Genomic DNA, 11,686 nt, shown 5'->3' with positions numbered 1-11,686 from the left:
ATAGTCTTTATACTTAATAAAACCAAGTACGAAACACAAGTAAAGGTTCAAGAATAAGAAAACTAGCATCCAATGTCTTTATGCAAAACGTCTTTATTTATGTATATATATGCTGTAGAATTGACCAGGGCTTCAAACTCTCAAAATCCTATTAGAAACAGAATTCTGCCACCACGACCTGGCGCGGCCGCGCGCTTGATCAGCGCGGGCTTGCTGAGTTTCTGATCTTTGGGGTCGGGCGCGCGTTATCACAGCGTGGGCGCGCCGTCCTCCTGAATAAAATTCTGCCTTTTTTCTCCTTCTTGCTGATTTGAGTCGGTCTTTCCACGAACTTTTATTCCAATACCATTCTAACACCCAATTAGCAATAAAACCATGCTAATTTACCTGATCACCTGGAGAATGCCTGAAAATGCAAAAACACTAGAAAACACATTAAAACACCAACAACTTGAGTACAAATACACCAATTCAAAGCTTTACGGAGCGTAATAAAATATCATAAATGCCACTCAACACCTTTTCTTTTGCTCTTCTTTCTTCTTTTACTATCAACCATACAGCCAATACAGACCTTCATGCCATTGTACCAGTATCCTTATCCTACAGTAAGCCAATCACCCTCTTTATTTCTGTGGTTGAAAAGATATCCATTAAATTTCTGCTAAGTAAGGTGTAAGATCCATCTTGATAGTAGATTCTTACTTCCCTAAATGATACAACCCAAACTTTGACCATTTCTTCAGCTAATTGTTGAAAGTAGTCTTCATCTGTGATGCACCAGTTCAGAGGTAGAAAATCATTTAGATTGAAATAATTTCAGATGGCCCTCTTAGTAAATTGCCGTTTCTGTGGTTTTCTTCCAACAGATTTGTAATGAGTTTTGGTCTGTGACTTAAAAGAAGGTAGGTTTGATATTTTCTTTAGAGAAGTTTGGCTTGAGGTGATTGGTTTTTTCAGTATGGTGTTAGCAGTGTGTTTGTACAAGAATTCAGGCTTGGATGTTAGAGGTGGTAGAGTGTTTGAGTTTGTTGGCTTAGGAGTTTGTGTTTGATTGATTTGAATATGTAGGGTATTTTTCTATGGTTCTAAAGCATCCTCCTCCTTCTTCTTCTTTCTTCTCTCATCACCCTTCTTCTCATCATTTCCTTTCTTCTTTGCATCTCTTTTCTTATTTCCTTCTTTGCTGCCAGTTGCCTTAGAGGATTGACTTAGATTTGAGCTAGAAGGTTTTTGATCATCTTTCTTCTGCTCATCATCATCCAAGTTATCCTTATTGATTTGAGTTTTGGGCAAATTGGCTTCATGATCTCTCAGATATCTCCCCAATAGCTTGATCATCTCTTCATCTTCAACAGTCTTGTAGCTTAGTCTTCAAGTCTGTCTCCAAAGTCATGTTCAACTTTTTGTTTGCCATGGAACATTGCTTAGGAATTTGGAAGTGTATGCAATGTTTGGTGGTGGGACAGATGTATGCCACTCACTACACCATAGATTGGCTATAGCAACGCCCACCGTAAAATTTGTCCGTAAATCATTGCTATTTGTTAAGTAGTTTTGACAAATGTATATCTATTGTAATATTTTTAAAAATTGCTACAAAAACATACTTTTTTGTCAAAATTTTTATTAGTTTGTAACAAATTTATAAAATCATTGCAATAAAATTTAAAAATTTGGAACCAAATTTTCCCGGGTTCAAAAAAGGAGCGACTGTCCAAATATTATATCGGGCTTTACAAAAGCCCATAACTCAATAATTAATAAAAATATTTCATTACAATCTTTATCCATGTAAAAAATAGTCTACGCTCAAACGCTTAAAGGCGACAAACAAGGTGACCACTTTCAAACTTGGAGATTCAAGCTTGAAGATCAAATTTTCAAGCTCAAAAAATAGTCAAGCTCAGACAATATTGGAGCTCGAAGGAAAAAATCTGAATATTGCAATCGGTTTTCTCCTCGATATATATTTTAATATGTGCTTTGTTATCATGTTAAGCTGTAGTTCTTAACTTCTTATAACATCTTAAGGTATTTGTTGAGCTTTATTTTTCAATCATTTGTATAATATTTTAGGTTTATTCATCCTAGCATTTTATAAGTGTATTCAGTGAATCTTGCATATTTGTAAAGATTGTTATAGAACTTAAACCTATATACATATATGTGCATAAATATAGAGTTGGGGCATATAACTGCTTGATAAGTAAACTGCTGATTTGGCTTGTTCAAGAGAAAAAATGTGTTGCACTGAGCTTCTCTTTGCTTGCTTTCTCAAATAGCTCAAGCTCAGCTAGACTTTAAACAGTCCTGAGCTTTAGTGGAGACTAGGACTCATGCATAACTGAATTTATATTTGGTATTAAATATAGTATTTATTATATAAAAAAAGGTTATATCAGCAGGTCTTTTACATTAACATCAAGTGGTGAATGAAACTAACTAGGCTAGGCTAGAATCTAACTTGCATTTGAATTTCATGTTATAGTAAAATGATCATGATTAGTTTCCTCTAAACTAGTAAAGATATATTATTTCTTCTTTATATTTGTCGTTATAGATCTATTAAGGCTCTATTCATTTCTTACTTCTTGGTATGATTTCTCTATACCCATGCTCAAATAATATTTCCCTGTTACTTATTTGAATAAGTAATTAATTGTAGCTCAAAGTTAGTAATAATTTAGAGCTGTCTTTTGACTATTAGAAATTGTAATCAGACCAGCTTTGAGCATTATGCAAAGCTACATATGCTACCAACTACACCAGTCCATCACCTAAGCTTTATTGAATAGAGTTATACAAAGATTTGATAATTGCAAGGAATGTAAACTGATGAAAGAGTGTAATTGGAATTTAGAGATAAAAATTGCAAGGAATAGTGTAAACTGATGAAAGAAATGTAAAATAAGTCCACATATAATAGTGATAATAATTGAACTTTGTTTATTTTTGCTTGCTAGTGTTCGATTTCATGCATTTGTGGCTTTTATTTGATTTATTCAGGATGAAAATATAAGTAACCGGTTGCCTTCAATATGTTTATCTTTTTGTCGATAGAGCTCATTATAGCCAGAATTTCAAGGATGATAATATCTACTTTGACATTTAATTTGTAAAATGATTTTAGGATTGGTCCCTTCGGTCGTGGTGATATATTGGAATCTAGCTCATTGCTTACCGAAGTTAAAGTAGCTAGTTTGCAACATCTCCAATTTTCTATTCAAATGCCAACACTCTCTATACTCCAGTGCATTCTCTATTCAAATGACAAGGTGATATTCAAGTTGTAATTGAAGCAGGTTTATCAACGGCTTGCTGAGCTTTGATAACTTTGAGTGTCAGGCGATTTGGAACGCTAATTTTTGTATGCGACTTATATTTGGAACGGTTTTGTAGGACTATATTGTAACAGTCATGTTACCGTTTTTGGATTGTTGGAATCTTGATGCCTAGATTGTGATTCAATTGAAATTTATGCTTGGATAGTAATATTTATAGCAAGTATTTGGCAATTTTTTTAAAAAAATAAATGTTGCTATATCATTGAATAATGTTGCTAAAAAATTACAAAATCATTACAATAGGGTCAAAATCACTGTAATATCCAGATTAAAATCATTGCCATTTATCTAATATTGTTGCCTTAAAGTCACTAAAATGATACGAATATAAGCTAATGCAATGCTATTTAGGCATTGTTGTAGACCACAATTTGTTACTATATCGATCTATTGCAATGAATTAAATTTGTTAATATAAGGTGCTATATTCATTGTTAAATCGACCAATTACAACGCACTCGGATGCAACGCCAAATTTTTACATTTTTGTTGCCATCGACTTTATTGCAACATAAATAGCACTTAAGGTAATGTTTTCTCGGCGTTGCTATAAGCAATCTATGGTGTAGTGACTCCCTTGTTTGGATGTAAATATGCTTTTAGAAATGAGCCTTCTTCAATTCAGTTAGCAAGAGAGTGTCTTCATTAATCGCTCTGTGGACTTTATTTTTATCAGAATGTCCAACTCAGATGCCCTTCTAGTTATGAGATAGTTAAGGGAAACCTGTTTATATCAATCTACCCCAGAGTCATTAATGTTGACAACTACTCTTTTTTCTTGAAATCCATCTATAGTTACATTGATCACCCATAGAAAGTTTACTATTTTGTCCAAGGCCTTCTTATATGTGAAAAAGTTGTTGTTGAGAGAATCCCTAAGAGCCTTTAGCAATTAATCAAATTCTCTGCTTAGACTAGGTCCCTCAGCTGCTTTGATGAACCTCTCCATTACAACATCAACTTCTTCGGCTTTGCCTTTTTGAACAGCTTAGACAAATGATTTTGATAACCTAGCCTCCATCTCCCCTTAGTCTTGTTGGTAGGCATGATAATAGGTGTAGGAATCTCAGTCCTCACAGCTTCTGGAAGTGCAGGAAGGGGAATGTTGAGTGCACCCATGATGGCTCCCATAGACACTGAATTTTGCATTTATAGGTGCTTGTAAGAGTCGACCAAGGTCTGGATATCAGTTTGTTGACTTGCTACATTTGCTTTGAGTTGGGAAACTTGAGTTGCTAGAGAGTCAGTTGCTGATTGCAGAGTGGAGACTTGATTTTGGAGAGCTTGGATCTGCAAGTTTGTTGATGTAGAAATGGGTTGTTGAGAGCATGAAGGGAGAGAGGTGCCAAAAGTGGCTTGCACAGCTTCCTTTATGCCTTTCATCAAAAGTGCTGAAGGCTCATATCTGCTTTCATGAAGTTGATTCAACTTAAGTTTGGTGTCATTTGAATTTGTAATGTGCTGTTGAACCACCTCATGCAAAGCCATAAAGGATTGTCTTAGATTTTTGACATTTGTATCTACTGAAGTCAGATCAAATCTTGCCATCTGGTCAGAAAAATATTGGAATTTTGTTTGGGTATTGACTTGTGAAGGAATAATTTCATCCAACTTATCCTTCACCAATTTTTTGATCTTGTCCTGATGCCCAGTCAAAGTCACTTGACGTGCTTTACCAAATAGGTGAAAAGCCTTGATTTGAGTCTTGTAGACTTTATTAGCTGCATCATACACTTCTTGTGGAGTGAGGACCTTTGTATTACTCCCCAAAATGGTGAAATACTCCTCTCTGAATATGGACAAAACATGATCTATCTCCAATGTGATGTCCATCAAAAGCCAAGCATCCACATTGTCATCATGCTCAGCTTCATTTACTATCTTATGCTTTTGGTTCTCAACATCTTCATTATAAGTGAGCAGAATTGTATGATAGTCTTGATTTATAATATCTGTAGTGAGCAGGTGATGTGTGATATTTGCAAGGCCTGATAGTTGATCAACCAGAAGGTCATCCACTGTGGTTGGTTGGGATTGAGCATTTTCTAACCACTATTAGATTATATGCACTACTAGAAAATCAGCATTAGACATCGCACATTAGACATCAGTCAGAAAAGTCACTGATGTTAAAAGCCTTTTTTACATCACATAAAAAAAAAGTGATGTCTTTTTGGTATGTTTACATCAGCTTTTGAGTAAAGTGATGTCTAAGTTGTTCTTTCAAAAACTACGTCACATCAGTTAACATATAAACCGATGTCCAATTTTTTTTAACATCGGTTGACATAATAACCGATGTCTAAGCTCAATTTTAAAAAATTAGAGCCCGCTGCTTCTCCCTTTTGCTCCCCGCCCTTAGCCAATTTTTTCCCCCTTAGTATATTTCCCCATCCCGCCTATTCACTGATTCACTTTAATAACATTATAACATAAAAATAAAAATAAATCAAAATCAAAACAAAAACAAAAAATTACAATATCCACAAAAACAAAAACAAAAACTCATTCAGTCATTCCCCCTTTCTCTCTCGACTGCTTAACCTAGAACTCTCAAATATATGTTTACTGCCTTTCCCCCCTTTCCGATTAGACCTTGAATCTCCAATTAAACCTCTCAATTTCTTCAACTCGTCTCTTAATTTCTTACTTTCTTTCCTTCAAATATTTTTTTTTCTCATCTGTTTCAATTTTTGTGACAGATTCGAAGATTAAGGAGTTAAGTGTGTTCATTGAAGTTTAAGGTGAGGAGTAGAGTTTCTTGGAGCTAAATCTTGTAGCTAAGGGTTTATTAAAGCTTAAATCTCGGAGCTAATTAAGTTGGATTTTGGTCTTGGAGTTTGTTGCTGTGTTTTTTGGGATTTTGGAGCTTGCTTTGTTAGGTATATTCTTCTTTACATATCTATTTATATATGTTTGGGCTGCATTTTGTGTAGTTGTATGTATGCATGTGAAATTGAAATGTGTAGTTTTTGCATGTGTAGTTGTATGTGTAGTTAAAATACGGATTTACATGTAATAACAAGTGCTTGTATATATCTGTGTTTGTGTTGTTTGTAAATATATTTGTGTTTAGTCTGTTTACTAATTCATATTATAATCTTAAAATCATGTATTCAGATATTCTTAGTTTTCCTAGGCAGAATAATTCAGTTTGTGTCAGTGTCGAAAAGATGCTACATGGCCATTAAGAGTTCAAATGTAGTATATTGCATTTTGGGCAGTAGGTTTCTTTTGGTTACAAATTTGCTTAGAGTAATCTCCAGTTTCTGGTTGTGATATATCATATATGAAATTATATTTAAATATGCAGCATTGTCTTTGATTTTTAACATAACTCTGATTACAACTTTGCAGATTACAGATGTTGAAAATTTGATAGTAGCACCAATATCAAAAGCATCAACTAGGCAAAGAGTTGGAAGGGCAGGAAGAGTACGTCCTGGAAAATGTTATAGGTGCTGAACTGAGAAGTTCTCATTTTATTGACAATAGTTTCTTTTTAGAAGTTGTGCCTATTATTATTATCTATTCTAAATATCAAGAAGATTTTAATGGTTTAGGTGTGATACTGTGTCCAAATTCTGCCTACTGTGTGCACAGTTTGAAGTGAATTAGATCTTGAAAAACAGGGCGTGATATGAGTTGATAATTTTCATAGATTGATGGGTGAATATCTTCCATAGCATCTCTCCTGGTTTGAATTAGGGGTTACCTGTGTAGGCCGAGTCTTGAATAATTTCTCCCTTTATATCATCCAACTAGACTTAATGAATAAAATACTAGTCGGTAGGTGTTTATTATACATAATTTCAGCTTTGATTGATCATTCTAGGTTTTAACAGCTCGATAACTCATGATTTTGATATTACGCTTTCATATGTATATGCATGTCTTTATCTTTCTACTTTTTGAGCTTATCTCTGGCACTGGATATCTCTGTTGTTTTTTATTGCAATTATGTCCAAGTTCCACCTCTTTGGTGTTTTTGTTATTGAAAATGGATGGTTGTTAATTATAATTCATCTTCGGCATTCTTCTCAAATATCACTGCATGAGTTCTTATTCGTAAATTTATTAAGTTTTTTTCTTGATTTTGCTGGAGAGCAAGACTTTGTTGAATAATATTAATTTGAGCTATACGATATTAGGCTCTACACAGAGGAGTATTACGTCAATGAATTGTCTATAGAGGGGATTCCAGAGATTCAGAGAACAAGTCTTGTTTCCTCTGTAATTGATGATGATGCCAAACTTACTTCACCAGCTGGTTTCCAAATAGCTGAAATTCCATTAGTATGTTGCAGTATATCTTTCTTTTAAAAAATTGAATAATTTTATCTTTCTTCCTGAGCACACACACATGAGATGCCTGGTATAATTTCTGCACTTCTCTCTGTTATCCAAGTGCAAAACCACCTACCTAGCCATATAGTAAACATAATTTATACCGATTTCATGATTTCTAGTACTCAGAATATTTAACTTTATGTAGGAACCAATGTTCTCAAAAATGATCTTAGCTTTATATGAGCTTCGATGTTCCGAGGAGATCTTAACAATTGCTGTTGTCCTTTTCATACAGGTAGACTCTCCCCTATATCATAATCTTTTTGGAATTCTTCATATTTGATCTAGCTGTTTGCATAACATAGAAATATGAACATCTTGAGTTGAATGATACAATAATTGTATGATAAGTTACATTCTAAGAGTTATCTAATCAATTGTATACATATAGTCTACACTGGATCTTCAGAATTCTGCAAATATTTGAGATGCTTAAGATATTACTAATAAATCAATGTGAGGCTGCAGATAGTAGCCAAGCTGCGATTCTATACACTGGCCTATATTTAGTCGCATTTGGGGTTGGTGGACTAAAAGCGGTGCTTCCTTCCTTGGGAGCAGACCAGTTTGATGAGTCAGACCCTGAAGAGTCTAATACCCTTTCTAGTTTCTTTAACTGGTTCCTATTTTTTGTTGTTACTGGGGCTATCTTTGGTGTCACTTTCTTGGTCTGGATTAGTGAAAATGAAGGCTGGAACTGGGGATTTGGGGTGTCTACTTATGCAGTAGCAATCGCAATCTTGTTCCTGTGCATGGGAAGATCACTCTACAGGAACAATGTCCCAAAAGGAAGCCCACTCAGTCGAATAATACAGGTGTGCACCATTTTGTACAATTACACAGGATGTATGCATGGTCATTGTAATTGCAGATAGATATACTTTGATGTCCATTATTTTGATGGGGTTATTTCATGACTTCAAATGCTTTTTTCTAAAACTAGGTATTTGTGGCTGCAATTAGAAACCGTAATCTTTCACTGCCAGAAAACGCAGTAGGATTCCACGAGGTTCATGATAAACAATCTGAGACTCTTAACAGAACAAATCAATTCAGGTGCCTACTCTTATTCATCTTAGCTAGCTAGTGGAGATTCTTAGTGTTCGGAAAATTTAATCTCTCTATATTGCAGGTTCTTGGATCACGCAACAGTTATTGTGACTACAGATTCATCTACTGTTAACAATCCGGGACCCTGGAAAATGTGTACTGTGACACAAGTCGAGGAAACAAAAATTTTAATTCGGATGCTCTCGATAATTTTAAGCACTATCTTCATGAATACATGTTTGGCTCAACTCCAAACTTTCAGCATTTAACAGAGTAATATGATGGACAGAAATCTTCTTGGTTTTCAAGTCCCTGGATCTTCAATCCCTGGCATTCCACTAGTGTTTATGTTTATATTGATCCCAATATATGATCGTGTCTGTGTTCCAATTCTCCGAAAGTTCACAGGGATTCCCACCGGAGTCACACACCTGCAAAGAATAGGAGTTGGACTCGTTCTCTCAGCCATTTCTATGGCTGTGGCAGGAATAGTAGAGACACACCGCAAATCTGTTGTTGTCGAGTACAACATGGTTGATTCTGCAGAGCCTTTGCCTATAACTGTGTTCTGGTTAGGTTTCCAATATGCAATATTTGGAATGGCTGATATGTTTACATTGTGAATAGTCTAGTAAAGCTCATGTTTTTTTTTAAAAAAACTTCTGTTGCAGTCTATCTGGGTATCGTCCAGGGGATCACAGAAAGAGCTAGATGAAGCAAAGATGAGATTTGCTGCTGCCGAGGTTTCATCTCAACTCATGTTTAATTTATATAGAGCTTCAGCTGGTTTAGCAGCTGTTAAATTTTAGAAGAGCTTCAGCTGGTTTAACAGATGTATTTCTATTTGGGATGAACTATGTAAATGATCGATGGTGGATGTCTAGTACTTGCTTTTGCAGTTATGTAGTTTGTTTGGATTATGAAGTTTGGTTGGTGGTGGATATATGTACGTAATTGGTATAATCTATGGTAAATCAATGAATGTATGTTTGTTTTTGTGTTTGTTTTGGTTTGGCTAGTTTTGGAATGGTAAAATGGCAGTTGGTATGTTTTTGGATGACTCTTGTTTGGGTTTTGGGGATTTGATTGAAACAGGGGATTCATGAATAAAAAAACAAACATCACTTCATGAACAAAATAACTGCTGTAAAACGTAGTCAAATAAGATATTTCATATAATAAACTGATGTCATAAGCAGGCACATATATCAGCTCACAAGAAATGACTGATGTAAAACAATATAATAGATATCACATTTTGAAAGAACTGATGTTAAACACACACAAAGACATCGGTTTCATTAAAAAAAGAAAGGTACGACATCGCTTATGATAAAAGACTGATGTAATATGTTAAGTTACACATCAGTTTAACAAGTTTTTCGATGTTAATGTATCATATTGCTTTATATGTGATAAGTTTAAAATGATATACATGACATAAGAATGAATAACTGAAACCATAGTGAAGGTATACATTGAAGAAAAATACATCACATTGTTAAGAAAAACGATGTCTAAACTGTGTATAGACATCGGCTAATAAGCGATGTATAATGCACCTACCTTTCTCATCGCATGCAAATACATCGCTTGGATTTTAAATAGACCGGCTAATAAGCGATGTCTATTGACAAATTTCTAGTAGTGATGGGAGGGTTTTTGAGTGGGATTGGATGATGAAGAAATATATGTGGGTTGTAAGGTAGAGGGTAGAGTTTCAGTAGAACCGCCTGTGATGAAAGTCACAGTTTGACTCATAGGGTGACCTGTGGTTGTGACAGTTTGTTGTTCTCCACTTGTGATGGGAACCTCCATTGGAATTGGAGGGGAGTTAACTAGGTTACTGTCATGTACTCTAGTCTCAAATCTTTGTGTTTCTTTCAAAACACTATCACTTGAAAGTGATGTACTTGCCTCCCCCATAGCAGGATCATTGGTAATTGAACTCCTAGCTTCAATTGTGAGTGCAATCTGAGCTAGGGTTTTGATGGGAGTTGTTGCTGCAAGAGGAATCTCCAATTGAATTGGAGAGGATTTAGATAGGTCCCCCTCAAGAGTATCACCCTCAAACCTTACAACCTATGAAGTTTGATTTGCATATAAAGGTGAATTTATAAAAACCATAGGGTCTTCAGTGAAAACTGATAAAATCCCTGTATTTGTGTTGGTGTCATCAAGGTCTACCCCAGCATATAGCCTCTCACACTTCATGAACTATATCACTTGAAGTTGGCAATACTTGAGAATCAGATTCAAGTGCTTGATTTTATGAAGAAGAAATTTGAGAAATTAGAGTTTGAATTTCAGAGTTGAGTTTTGGAAGCTCTCACTGAGTGAATGAGGGAGCTTCAGGAGATGTGCTTTCTTTGTGTGTGCCTTCTTTATTTCTTCTTTCATACACTTGAATTTGTTCAAGTGATGGTGGATACTCTATACAGGGTGCATTAGGGTGGATGCTTTGTTCAATAAAGACACCATGTTGAGAGGATGCCTCCAGAGTCTGTTTACTTCCCTGTTTTACAACTACATCCTTTTGGGAGGATGCAGAGATGGATTGAGTGGTCAGCTCAGTTTGTTTCACCTTCTTTGTTTTCTTGACTAAGGGTGACTCTAGTTCTGTTTGGTCCTCACCACTCTCATTTATAACTGCTAAGGGTTTCTGCTTTCTCTTCATTTTACTCACTTCACCCTTTTGAGAAGATGAAGTGGTTGTTTTCCTAGCTTCTAGTGATACAGAAAGAGTTGTTTCAGCTTGGGAAGGCCCCTGTTGGTTGTCCTATATTTGTACTTCTACAGAGACATGAGCCATTGGTGTACAAGAATCAACATTAGATCTCATGTCAGGCATAGGGTAAGGGTAAGTCCTGAACCTCTCCATCATAAATGGAGTGAGTTTAAGACTTACAGGTACCTTATTTTTAGTAAGAAGTGAACCA

At 35.3% G+C, this 11,686-nt stretch overlaps 1 pseudogene; it reads left to right on the top strand.

Annotated features, from left to right (window-relative positions):
- The first annotated feature begins 6,527 nt into the window (after nucleotides 1–6,527).
- On the top strand, nucleotides 6,528–9,370 carry LOC141660737 (protein NRT1/ PTR FAMILY 4.5-like; annotated as a pseudogene).
- Nucleotides 9,371–11,686: the final 2,316 nt, after the last annotated feature.

This window comes from Apium graveolens, chromosome 5 (genome assembly GCF_009905375.1).
Source record: "Apium graveolens cultivar Ventura chromosome 5, ASM990537v1, whole genome shotgun sequence".
Lineage (NCBI taxonomy): Eukaryota > Viridiplantae > Streptophyta > Magnoliopsida > Apiales > Apiaceae > Apium > Apium graveolens.
Note: the sequence above shows the minus strand (reverse complement) of the source record. Positions and strands in the feature narration are given on the sequence as shown.